Here is a 13,799-nt window from a genome sequence, read left to right on the forward strand (position 1 = left end):
ACACTTTAAAAATAACCTGCAATTGCATCAGCTAATGTTTGATCATTCATTATTAAAATATGTCTCAATCAATGCCCAAATCTGACAGAGGTTAAAAATCACAGCAGGTTTGTTTTCCATTATAAGACTAGAAAATGTGTCGCTTGTAAGTGTTGCAATTAGACAAGCATTTAAGTTTAAAGAGTTATTTGAAGGACAGCATTCCTCAGAAAACAATCGTGAAATGGGATAAGAGTTCTGAGCAATCCTGTTCACCTAGAGCTTGAAGAGTGGCAGGTACTGCCCTTCTGAGTTCACCCTCCTCCAGAGACCTCTTTATCCAAACATGCACAGACCTGGCAGTTTCACTAGAATTAGACAGATGCTATTAAAAACAACTAAAAAGCTTCAGAAACTATCCTGTCTCCCAGCTGATGTCATTTGAAAAGAGCACGAAGAGCAAGGAACAAACAGCTGCCTGTGACTGTACAAGTTGGTCACTACTGTAGTGAGAAGAATTTTAGTACTATCGCACACAAATCTTCAAGGCTTTTAAGGCTATTACAAATTGCTTCAGCAACTCCAAGCAGCTTTAACTCCCAGCTCAAGCTGCTCTACTGTAAGGATGTGCTGTGGGGAACTAGGGCATCTCTACACCCAACCCACAGCCACCAGCGCAGCCTCTCAGGGGCAAAGAAGCTGATTAAAATGTAGAGCAACTCTGACACTGCTCTACTTTATGCTGACCCACCTAATTGCTAGGGCTAGATCCAACAGAATCTCAAGCATCTACAAGTTAGGCACTGCAATGCCTAACTTGTAGGCTCCTGGCTTGTGAAGCCTATAACCAAAGATGTGTAGGATCCCTATGAAGGACAGAGGGTGACCCACACAGAAAAGCAGGCACATTAAACCTGTGGAGCAGTGAGGTAGTTGTACAATCCCTAAAAACTAATAGACATCATCAGTTTGGAGCAGGCAGCCTGCCTGAGGGTGTGGGCTGCCAATGGACTTGAGACAACATGATTATCTGCTACCCTTAACAATCAGCAAACAAGTTCCTAAATGCCCCTCCATCCCATCACAACCACAGATTCACTTCCTTAAAAGAACAAAGGGATTTGACCACCAATGATCCAAAATATGAAACAAATCCAACAAACCACAGCCAAGAAAGAAGGCAAAAAAATCTTTTTTTTTTCCTCTTCCATAATAGCAGCAGCTCGGCCACTGCCAGCCAAAATGTTCTGGCTTATGGACTGCTTCAGTGATTTAACCTGCATGCCCTTCACTCATTCATTATCCAACTCTCCCACTGCAATGTGTGCTTCACTTAAGATTTTCTTGGTCCAAAATGGCTACTGTGTATCTTGTGAACTGAAACGTGTGTCATCACCACGGATCCTTAAAATCCATGTCCTGGAGAAAATCCTAGAATTTGCCTTTTTGTGCTCACTCCTCCACCTCCACCCCCTCCACTGATTGGCCACAAGTCCCCAGCAGCCCTGCATCTTGCCTCTGATTGGCAATAGACAAAAACCATGTTCCTGCAATGATTTTTGCCTCATGCCAATCAGTGGTGAGGCATGGGGCCATCCTGGGGCCAATCAGCAGCAGGGGAGGAGGTGGTATGGCAAGAAGAGCAAGAATAAAGGTGCTGCTGCCCTGCACAATTCACACTTCCACTGTGGTTTCAGTAAGTCCCTATGTATTTCATTTTACTTATGGAAAATTGCAGATTTTTATGGGATTTATTTTTTGTGCGATTTTTGCTTTTTTTCCCCCCAAAGAAAACTAGGTTCCCTGCCCATCATCCATCCCCCCTGGGTCCCATGATAGAATCCAAAAGAAGAATAGCTTCTGAAACTGAAACTAAGTCAGGGAAAGAATAAAACAGTAGTAAGTCTGGTGGCATTTTATAGAAATGGCTGAAAGAATAAAACTCATTTGTCCTGTGAGCAACAAGGTACTTCCTAGTCTTAGGATTCTTCTCAATTCTTCTCTGAATGGATGGGCTTAAATGGGTGTAGCAGCTACAAATGCCTTAATTCATTCAGCTCTCCAACAAGTCGTATGATTTCCTGATAGATTTCAACAAAGCTCAAGCAGATGCTTGTTTTTGTCACTTCCAACTGTAACTACTGCAGTGTACTTTAGCAGGGTAATGGTCGATGCCATGAAGCATGCACAAATAATACGTGACTGACAACCTGTCCTCCATCTAATGCAAGTCAATGAAAACACCTCCCCTCATGTCCTCCCTGGCCATTCCTGAGTCAAAAAAGGATCTAGATTCTACTTTTGCGATGGCCTTCCTAGCAGCTGGCCTGCTTCAATAGAAATTTCTAAGAGTTGACATTATCATAAATCTTACTATATTCAGATTAAATGCAAGACTACCTTGTTCACTAGGTTTTCTACACTAAAGTCCATTAAAATGTCAAATAAAACAAAAGGCCAACTTTGCCACACACACACATTAGCAGCATAACCTTAAAATCAGAAAGAAAACTATCTTCCAGGCTGGTTGTGTAGTCTCACTAATCACCTTTGTTCCCACCTACTCTACCAGTGTACACTGCAAATGTACAATGACCCAGAACCACTATGCAGGAAAAGGGAAAAAAAAGAAAAGGCCACAATCCTGATCAAAGAAGATGATTTGCATCCAGTATAGTTTGGGTTAAAATTAAAAGGTCAATACACTGCATTAATGAGCTTGCATTCCTTCATAAATCCAGAAGATGGCACTGTTAGCATCCTATTTTCACATGGGTCTCTTCAATAATTGCATTCTACCTGGTACCAGGCCTAAATAGTTAGTAAAGCCCATTTAGTGTTTTTCTAATTTAAAATGAACAGCATTTAAACTGAAGCCAACCAGTGGAGGCTGAAAATACATTCCTACTGAGTGCATTCTAGAGCAAAACCAGTCAGTAGCAAAATCACTGGCCCAGAGAAAGTTTGGCTCCAGAGCAGCTGCTGGGAATTGTGCTGCTGCTATTAATGGAGTCATGAGTTCAACCTCAATGCCATAAAATGCTTAAACACTTATGAACAATCTGAAAGCCAAGGTGAACAGCGGAATAGCAGAATCCACAGGATAGCTTTGCTGGAAGATCATGACTCTTATCACTTGTAACAACAATTCCTAATTACTAGAATGGTTGTCATCGTTCCATTGCAGTGCTCTAAAACAGGGGGTAGATACAACCCATAGGCTGGATCCAGCTCTGAAGAGACTGGATCTGACCCAAGGCAGCTCAGGGAATGACAGCATAGGCCAGCAAGAGCAACAGAGGAGGCATCCCCAGGGACTTATTGTCTGCCCATTCAGCTTATTCTCCCTATGAGATCCCGAAGGGTCCTAGTTCCTGCCTTTATTTCCTTCATCATACCTGCTGATTGCAAGGTGTTGATGGGGGGAGAGGAGAGGGTGCAGCCCCACCATGGTTGGAGGGGGGGTGGGGGGGGACTGGATCACAGGCAGTGGCTCACAGTGTTAAAAGGTTGCCAATCCCTGCTCTAAAAAAGACATCAGTATCATTAGTCCTTTTTTTTCCACATAAGGAAAGTCAGAAGTGACTGTAAAACAAAGTAAAAGAGAACTCTGCGAGGTATCAGCACTAATGAGTGACAATGACTACACCAGTCAAGTGTTCTCTTTACTTTCATCTCTGCCCTGCATGTAGTCAAAAACAGCAAAACCTTGAAGGCACTCAAGCTAAGAGGCAAAACAACATGAAAGAGTCTTGTTTGTGTTAATCTGTGGAACTCAAGCCCACAGGATATTATTCAAACGCATGGTTTACTTAGGTTTAAAAGCCAAAGAAACAAACCAAACTGCTGAGCCTCTGTAGCTCCATAATGTAAAACAATATTCCATAGCCTTTCTGGGCAGCCTGTTTCAATGCTTAGAGAAAAAGCCCTTTGTAATATCCAACCTAAATTTCCTTTGCTTCACTTTAAGACTATTGTTCCTTACCCTTTACCCTGCATCCACAAAAAACAGTCAAGCTCCATCCTCCTTATTACCACCCTTCTGGTATTGGAGCCTGTTATCAAATTATCCCTCAGTTTTCTCTTATCCATACTAAATATTCCTAGTTTTTTCAGCCTGTCCTCATAAGTTGTGTCCCCCGAGCCTCTAATAATTTTTGTTGCTCTTCACTGAATTCTTTCTAATTTGTCCTCATCTTTCTTGAAGTGGGGGGCCTAAAACTAGACATAGTACTCTAGGTGAGCCCTCACCAGTGCTGAATAGAGCAGAAGAAGCACTTCCCTTGATTTGCAAGTGATATTCCTATTAATACAGCCAAGGATGTTATTGGCCTTTTTTCCTAACAAGAGCACACAGTTGGCTCATCTTCAGGTTCTGGGCCACATTTCTGTAGGCCTTTTCTGCAGTACTGTCACCCACCTAGTCCTTCCCCGGTCTGTATTTGTGCATGTGATTGGTCCATCTCAAGTGCAGGAACTTGCACTTGTCCTTGTTCAATTTCATCCAATTGATTTGACCATATCTCTAGTTTGTCAAGGTCACCCTATCCTTACCCTTCAGAGCATATGCAACTGCACCAAATTTGTTGTCATCTACACATTTGCTGTGTGTGTGCTCATCCCATCCTCCAAGTCATTAATAAAGATATTAAACAACACTGGGTCCGCTCAATACCTCCTCTCAACTGGACATTGAGCCACTGATGACTATTCACTGAACATGATGATCCAGCCAGCTGTGTATCCACCTTACAGTACTTTCATCTAGTCTGCAATTCCATAGTTTACTAATGAAAATATTGTGGAAATTGTGTCAAAAGCCTTGCTAAAGTCAAGATATATCAAGTGGCTTGCTCACCCACTATCCACACACCCTATCACCTTGTCAGATAAGGAAATCAAGTTGATCAAGCCTGACTTACTTTTTATGAATCCATATGGGCTGACTGTTCCTGGACATCTTGTTCTCCTGCAGGTGCTTAGAAATAGACTCCTGGATGCCCTGGTCCATAATCTGTACAGCTATTGAGGTCAGACTGAATACTCTGTAATTCCTTTCAGCCCTTTCTTTTAGATGAGGACACTATAGTTGCCCTTTTCTAGATAATCTGGGACCTCACTCAGTTCTCAAAGATGATCAGCAATTCCTTCAGTACTCTAGAGTGCTTCCCCACTAGCCCTGCTGTCTTGAAAATATCCAGCTTCTCTAAATAATCGCTAACCTGGTGTTCCACTACTGAGGCTGCTTATCTTCTCCCTTATACTGGAGACCAACTGCACTTGTCGTATGGTAGCAATATTTCTAGTATTGAAAGAAACATTGGACAATTAAACCCACAGCTGCAGCTTTCATAATGAAATGTGTGCTTCCCTAACAGAATGCAATAGTTACCATTGTCAGCATAAACTCTGTTTCTTTGATTTGGACCTCACTGCCTCATACTGTACAATGGGGAGATTCTTCTTCCATAGTGAAGCCACAGGCTGACACCTCAGCCTGTAAGACTAATGTCAGCTTACATACAGTTCCTCTTTGGAACAAGAAAGGTCTGGGCTCTCCAGGTCCCTTCCTTTGATTTCTGTATTGTCTGAATTATATAAACTCCCTCAAATTCCCATGCTGTACATAGGTTCCAACACCCCCACAGGCAGCTACTTGACCAAAGTGTCAAGCCATGGAGCCATTTCCAAAAAAAGGGATGGTCAGAAATAATGACAGAATAATTAAGTATGCATGAGGCCTGGGAAGAAGGAGATGTGGGCTCATATACCCTGAGGCAGCAGAGTGACCTAAACCCAGGTTTCTCAAATGCTGGATAAATACTCTAACCACTGAGCACCATCCCCCGTTTCTCCAAATGCTTTTCCACAGGCTCCAGTAGATCTACTCTGAGAAAGACTACCAAACTGGGCTTCAGAAGTGAGATGGGGGGGAGAAACATACAGCCTGTGAATCCCAATGGGTTTAGGTTTAAGACTGGCACTAAGCTGCTGAGTACTGTAGTGGCAAAAATGACAGTGATTTGGTGGCAAAATCTAACCATGTGCTGCACACACAGCACAGTACGAGCAGTTACTGCACTGTGCTTTAAGTACTTCCAAAAGGAATTACTAAAGCACAGTGCTGTAGCAATGTCACCATATGGTGACAAGTAGACACACTCATCAAAGATTTCAGTAGTGGAAACTGAAGGTCTATTATGATGAGTCAGTACTCTGGCTGAGGGATGGGTCATCCTTCTGACAGCCAATCATTAGCTGTTGTGCTGAAAGGAAGCCAACCCCATCCCAAACAGCCTAAAAACCAGCAGAGCAGTTCCTGAATTCTTGATTATTCCTGGCTCCAGCCTTTTCCTCAGGTCTTGGCTTGAATTCCTGTCTTTGGGTAGGCTCCTGGTGCCTAATTCTGGACCTGACCATTAAAACCGACTGTCTATGTAAAAGTTACTGATACCTTAAAAGGGTTACGGTAGCATCAAGCAGGGATCTTGCAGCTCTAGATGTTGGACATGTGTCTAAAAGTAGATACTTAAGCCTTTTGGATCAAGCCCATTAATGGAGACTTAGCAGTCTATTGTGATTTGAACCTTTATAGATTTTTACCTGAGAAACAACATTCCCTATGCAGATATATATATATCTTTGCAGAATTAACCCAGAAAGGGCTGGGAGGAGGACAGTTCCTCCCAGAGTAATTTTTTTTTAACAGCTCAGCAGTTATTCCAAATAAAGAAGAAAGTGGGACACAAAAACATCTGAGAAGAGAACCAAAGTTATGGTTACTGTCAGCAAGACTTCAGTTACTACATAACAGCTCAGAAATAGGGCTAGGCTGCTACCATCAAACTTAACACCTTACATTGCTCTACTGGGCTCCTCCATGGGATTCTTTAATGTTCTTTTACATCTCAATTTGCTCAGCCTTTATCCCAGGATATACAAAATATTTGTTTGCAATTAATACAATTAGCAACTACATGGTCAGACAGTCAGATCCAGATAACTGGAAGTAGTAGCAAGGATAATCAATTCCTGGTTTTAAGCCTTTATAGCCTTCTTTTAGCATTCATGAAGCACAAATAAAGTCTAAAAGGAATGTGGGTGCTTAACACCTCTAGAAATATCTAGTTGCTTGCTCCTATTCTGTGATCCTGGTACCCAAGGTTTGTGGTCATGCATCCGTGAAGAGTTGACCTTTCTCAGTACTTTCTTAGTCAGACTTGAAAGTTACTTTTTTGGGACTCGAAGGAAACAAATGGACTGTATGAACTAACTACACCAACATTAGACTCATCTTGCTGGAAAGTTTCTTGTAAAGAGAGTGCGACCTTAAATTATTAAAAAGAAAAGAGACCGAAGTGGGAGCTGGATTAAGTAAAAAGTTAACTGAAAGTAACAGTGGGCCAGATCTTTGGACAGTGACAATTTTCACATCTCTGTTGTCTTCTATGGAGTTACACCAACTTTCAACAGTTGAGGATGCAGCCAGTGTCTCTGGGTATGATTTCTTTGCTTTAAGCATCATGAAATATAATGGTGATGACCCCATTGTTCCAAGAATTTTAAAAATGTAGAGAGGTCTCAGACACTTATCTGCTTTGATAACTACCAAGGCATTTACTTCAATTGCCACAAGTGTGTGTGCGCACAGCCTACCTGAATGCTTTTAATTAGAACTGAGAAGGCTCCATTCATTATGCTCTGATCCATGCTGGGCTTGACTTATCTGCTTAAACCTTGCCAATTCATTTGAATAGAGAAACAAACTGATTCTGCCCCTCTCCAAATATCTATCATTCACGTTAAATAACATACATTACAACAGAGAGAAAATAGACCTGAAAATAGCAGACTTCCAAATGTAAAGGGCTAAGTTGAGGACAACGTTTTTCATGTAAATATGGCTTCTCCTGGTCCATATGCATAGGACAATAATTCTCTCTCCACTTGACCCCCTAAGCTTCTCTCTGATGTGATGAGCAGGGAGGAGCAAGTTCATGTAAAATACAATGGAAAACTCCAAAAGCAATAGAAGTGGCCACAGAGCTATTCCCCTTTGGTAGGAGCCAGCAGAAGATTCCTAAAAGCAACTCTGCTCTATCAGGGGAAGAAAGGTTTGGAGATGGGACACAGGAGCTATGCTACAGAAACAACTGTCTGCAAAACCCAAGCAGGGATTCTAGCATCACCACTACCTACTGCTCTGTTCTCTATCACTTAGCAAACATATGTCAAAATGTCAGTACAAAAGCCTACCTGAGCAATGTCATTTAGCTCTGGGCACTGGTTACTAATAAGAAAACTTGTTACTTGAAACTAGACATCATTAGTACTAGAGCTGGCAACAACTGTAATTTTATTGCAAACCTCATGAGATTCCATTAGTTTTCTGAGGGTCGAGCTACTGTGTCCATATGAGAAACTCAGCTTTCATCTTAACACAGAAATAAGTGTCTCACCCTCCTGGTTGTGGAGCAAAGCTTTGGAAAAAATAAAATAAAATGAAGGAGGAAGTGTAAAGAACCAGGTGGACATGAAAAGAATCTAACATTCTTTTTTTTTTATCCTGTGATTTTGGGGCCTGAAGTAATGATCTTTGAATGTTAGGTTGGCACTAGTTTTATAAATTGTCATCCTCTGCATTCAAATTTTCTACAGCAGAAGACAGGCTTCCTTGGGATACCAGCTAGCTATTCCATTTTTAAAACATCACTATCTTTATTTCTGCCCCAGTAAGTTAAATAACTCCAATCATCCTTGTCTTAAGTTAATTTTTCCAAGTCCTTGATTTTAAATATACAAATGCTGCTTTAGCCCTGACTTTATGTTAGAGAGAGCCCTTAGGTCAGCTCCTCCAGTTTAGGTAGCATCCTATTGGACATGCTCAAAAATACCACAAATATAAAATCATAGAACCAGAAGGGACCTGTAAGATCATTAAGTCGAGTCCCCTGTCATAGGCAGGAAGTTATTGGGCTCAGACAAGATCAACAAGGTGCCTGTCCAGCCTCATCTTGCACACCTCCAAGGAAGGTGACTGCACAACTTCTGCTGGGAGCATGTTCCAGATTCTGGTGACCCTTACAGAGAATTTTTTTTTTCTTATGTCTAGCCTGAATTTACCCTCTATTAGTTTACACCTGTTGGTTCTCGGCCTCCCTTGAGGTGCCCTTCTGAAAAGTTACTCCCATAGTTCTTGATGTGCTTGTAGGCAGCTATCAAATCGCCTCTCAACCTTCTCAGACTGAACAGGCCCAGTTCCTGTAGTCTCTCCTCATAGGGCCTGCCCTCAATGCCCTTAAACCCTTCTTCATGCTCTCTCGAGCTTATCCACATCCTTCTTAAAGTGCGGTGCCCAGAACTGGACACAATAGACTAGCTGAGGCCTCACCAATGCCGAATAGAGAGGGAGGAGCACCTCCTTGGATCTACTGGCCACACATTGGCTGATACACACCAGAGTTCTATTTGCCCTTCTGGCAACCTCATCACACTGCTGGCTCATATTCATCTCTGGTCGATCATGACCCCCAGATCTCATTCAGATGCTGTGCCAGCCAGTGGACTACCACCCATCATGTAGTTATGGTGAGGGTTCTTCCTACCCAGGTGAACGACCTTGTACTTCTCCTTGCTAAACCTCATCTGATTTTATTTAGCCCTTGAATCCAGTCTGTCAAGGTTGTCCTGAATCTTTGCCCCATCCTCTGGTATGCCCATGTTTCCCCACAGCTTGGTATTGTCCGCAAACTTAATCACTGAGCCTTCTACCCCCTCATCCAAGTCATTAATAAATATATTAAAGAGCATGGGTCAAAGTACCGATCCCTGGGGGACAGCACTGGAGACAGGCCTCCAGGATGAGCCACCCAATTGATTACAACTCTCTGGGAGCCATCCCATCAATTACAACTCTCTTGGGTCTCTTGGCTCCTTTCCCGCTTTTAGTCCACATGGGGATAACCTGTTTTTGAGCTGTGACAATTGCCTCCTTAAAGAAGCATCGCTGTTCCTGGACTCCTAAATCTTCCAGTTGCTGTTCGCAGAGGACCTCTCCAACTAGCCTCTTGAGCCTGCCAAAATCTGCCTTCCTGAAATCTAGGACTTCTGCTCTGCTGACTGATTTCCCAGTCTTACAGCGGATGGTGAACCCTATCAGGTCATGATTGCTGTCGCCCGGAGTACCACCAATTTGCAGGTTGCTAATGATGTCCTCCCCCTTGGTCAGCACCAAATCCAGAGTGGCCTTACTCCTAGTAGGCCCATCCACAACCTGTATCAGAAACAGATCATCTATTGTTGCCAAGAAATTGGCAGATCTGCTGGAGGTAGCTGAGTGGTCCTCCCAACAGATTTCAAAACATGAGTGACTGGTGCCACCTTAGTCAGAGGGGGCTGCGGCCACTTCCAGAAGTGGCTGTAGGCAATCCCACTCCCCAGGTGGCACTTGCAGGGGGGGCACCAGCGCTCTCAGGGGGTGCACGTACACCACCATGTATGCCCTACACGTTGCCACTGTTTCAAGGTAGTTGAAGTCACCCATAACAATCATGCCTTTAGTGCAAGCTGCCTCAATCAGCTCTCTGGAGAATGCCTGATTGCACTCCTCCTCTTGGGAGAAGGCCTCTAGAAGACTCCCACCATCAGGTCTCCTTCTCCTGGTCCCCTTGTATCCTGGCCCGGAGGGTCTCAACAGACCCTTCCCTGATGTCAAACGTGACCTTCAGAGAGGGGTAACATTCTTTCACATAGAGGGCCACACCTCTTCCCTTCTTTCCAACCTGATCCTTCCTGTAAAGCCTGTAGCCCTCAATATTCACTGCCTAATTGTGTGTCATCCCACCAGGTCTCCATCAACCCAATCAGATCGAATTCCTCATCAACCAGAAGGAGTGCCAGTTCCTCCTATTTGTTTCCCATGCTTCTGGCATTTCCATAAAGACACCTGAGTTCCACCCCTGGTCACCTCAGGTTTTCTGGCACACTGCCTATGTCTCAAGATGTTAGTACTTATCTGGACATCCATTGCTTGAACAACCTCCCATATGTCATTGAGGCTAGAGGATTTGTGCACAGCAGTGAAACTTTGTCCCCAGCCCCCAGACATGCTTAGCTTAAAGTCCTCCTCAACAACTCAGCGACTCTCATAGTGAAGAGCTTCTTCCCTCTGCCTCTAAGATGAATACCATGAATATGTGTAGACCACTGTAGTTAAACTGTGTATCAAGGTCAAGGTATCCAAAGCCCACACAGTGACACAATTTCTGAAGCCTTCGGCTGACCTCCTCAATGTTTGTATAATTGAGAGACCAGGTGGGTCCTCACCAGCTGCTGCTACTGCTTGGCAGGCAGGCTCAAGAAGCTGCCTGTAGGGGGATCCCCTAGCTACCCAGCTTCCTGAGCAGCCAGGCGATTCCCTGGGTCCCCAGATCCGTATCTGGGGGTGGGGAGGATTGGTCCCTTGTCTCCTTTACCTGATGTCCAGCACCGGGGGACTATCCTCCGCGTGGAAGGCTTCAGCTGCCCAGCGCCGCAGCAGGCATAGGGTGTGCTGTGCCGTATGTGGGGCAACCGGGGGGCAACTCAGGAGTGAGAGTGCCTGCCGATAGCCCTTTTGCATGCCCTGCTGTGCAAACTCCTGCACTAACTCGCGCACTGGGCTGCGAGCATGCCTGCTTGTGCGGCTCCGTGGGAGCCAAGCTAAGTAGGAGCCGGGGGGAGGGAGGGAGGGGAGATTGTGACCCTCCTCCGCTCTGCTCAGCTGCCCTCTAGCTAGTGTCCACCCACCTTGGGCCCCACTTACCTCCTAGCTTTGCAATGGGGGTCAGGTTGGGGTCCGCCGGAGGGGTCTGCCAGGGGTCTTTGCTCTTAGGGGTGTGCCAGGCTTTCACCTGTGCATCTCCCACCAAGAGCTGGTCCCATATATCCATCTCTTCTTCAGTGGTTCTCAACCTTTTTAGACTGGAAATACCCCTTGATAGACTTGAGGCTCCCTGGATAAACTCAAGGCAACCACTGGAAAATGTCAGCTCTTAGTTTTCACTCTTTTTCTGACTTCAGAAAAATAATAGAGCAGTTTTTCTGTTGCAAAAAAACTCAGAAAGACCACAGCTATAGATTTTTATGCAAAAACTCTAGGTTTATCTTGTGAATCATGTTTGCACACCTAACAATGCTAATGTTGTGTAGTCCCCTGCAGCACCTTTGAATAGATCTCAAGGCACCCCACAGTGCCAAAGCACCCTGGTTGAGAATCACTGGTGTAGATATTAATGTCCATGTAGGACTTTCTCTGTCCATCAGAACCCTGCCTTGGATTCAGTGTAAGCTTCTTGAACCCAGCATGTTTTGGATGCAACATTTCAGGCTCAATGAACCACTTCAATGAGCATTTTCCAGCCAGCTCTACTCAGTGAATGTCAAGCTGTGATACTGTGCTTGGCCTGTTGCAGTGGGAATTGTTCACTCTGCTGAAGACCTTAAGAAAACAGACAACCCAAAGCATGTGATCAAAATTAAGACATTATTTTCAGGTACTTTACAACTGTAATGTAAAAAGCACAATCTCCCTCTTTGCACATTCCCTATACATTAGCAAATAAATCATACACTTCTCAGCACTGCGGGAAAGGCAGACCCTGGCTTCTTCTATTAGTGGAATTTTTTCGATGCAAAATTAATCCTGGGATTATGTTGCTCACATTACATGGATCTATTTTCCTGCCCTTTTTTTTTTTTTGGTATTGTCTTTCCCTCATGGTAACACTTGGTAGGATGCTTCTTTTGTCTTTGTACAAAGAAGTAAAAGAATCAGTAATAGGGAAGGAATCTAAAGAGAAAGAGACACATTGACACTATATTGGATTTTCCCATGTGAGCAATGGAACTCAGAGGCCTATTAATGGTTTGAAATCCCTTAGAGAATTATCACACCTACAGATGTCAGTTGAAAACACATCAGGAACAAAGTAGTTTATTTATAGTTCTGAAAACATGCAAGTGCACAATAATGTGGAGAGAATAATATTTCTTTAAGATGATGCAATAGCTTTTGCAGCTTTGAGTAGAGACAGGTATTCATGAATTCCTTGTCAATACTTTGCTTTTCCAAAACTCACGTTACTCTTTGTTACAAAGCTATGACAAGGTATAAAACACAAAAAAGATCTCACAACACCAATTCCTCCCTAGTAGAATTCTACTGATTTCAGTGGAGTTATAGCAGGGAACAGTATGTCCTGTTGTCCCTTCTGCCTTTAGATGAAGGAGATTTCCTTCCCCATTAAGCAGATTGACCTGTGCTATGATAGAGATCAGATTTCCTCTCTCATCAGGAATCCCAGTTGGTATGGCCTCAGCTACACGGGAAACAAGACAAACAAATGAAACAATTATAGAAATAAGAAAAAAACCCTAGAACATAAACTCAGTATTGTCCAATTCAGAAGAAAAGGTGCAAGTAAAACTGAAACATCAGTAAAAGTTTTAAAGCTTTGCTGAAAGATTAGTACTTCTATGGAGCAGAACTGCTTCTATCACTTGTAAATTTGATCCTAATCTCAGTTACACTAGTTAATTCAGAACGACCCCATGAATGTCAATTTGGTAGTACAGGACACAGCACCATTGATGGACAAATTGGAGAAGGAAGTAGAGTTTGGGGCAGAAGAAAGAGCATTAGTCTGCATAATTACCAGCATTAGCCTGTGAAATGAAAAGAAAAGTATGTGAAAATTAAGGGGTCTTCATGAAATATGAGAAAATTGAATGAATGTATGTTTTATAAAGCCACCATTCATTTTCAACTGTTTTCCTTTCGG

The 13,799-nt window shown here is 43.4% G+C and overlaps 1 long non-coding RNA gene across 1 annotated transcript in view; it reads right to left on the reverse strand.

The window, feature by feature from the left end:
• Positions 1 to 12,943: 12,943 nt before the first annotated feature.
• Positions 12,944 to 13,799, reverse strand: part of LOC132251190 (uncharacterized) — an 86,914-nt gene continuing 86,058 nt past the window's right edge. The window contains exon 4 of the long non-coding RNA XR_009463082.1: positions 12,944 to 13,337. This is a non-coding gene — a long non-coding RNA (uncharacterized LOC132251190). The remainder of the gene's footprint in view (positions 13,338 to 13,799) is intronic.

Source organism: Alligator mississippiensis, chromosome 6 (genome assembly GCF_030867095.1).
Source record: "Alligator mississippiensis isolate rAllMis1 chromosome 6, rAllMis1, whole genome shotgun sequence".
NCBI lineage: Eukaryota > Metazoa > Chordata > Crocodylia > Alligatoridae > Alligator > Alligator mississippiensis.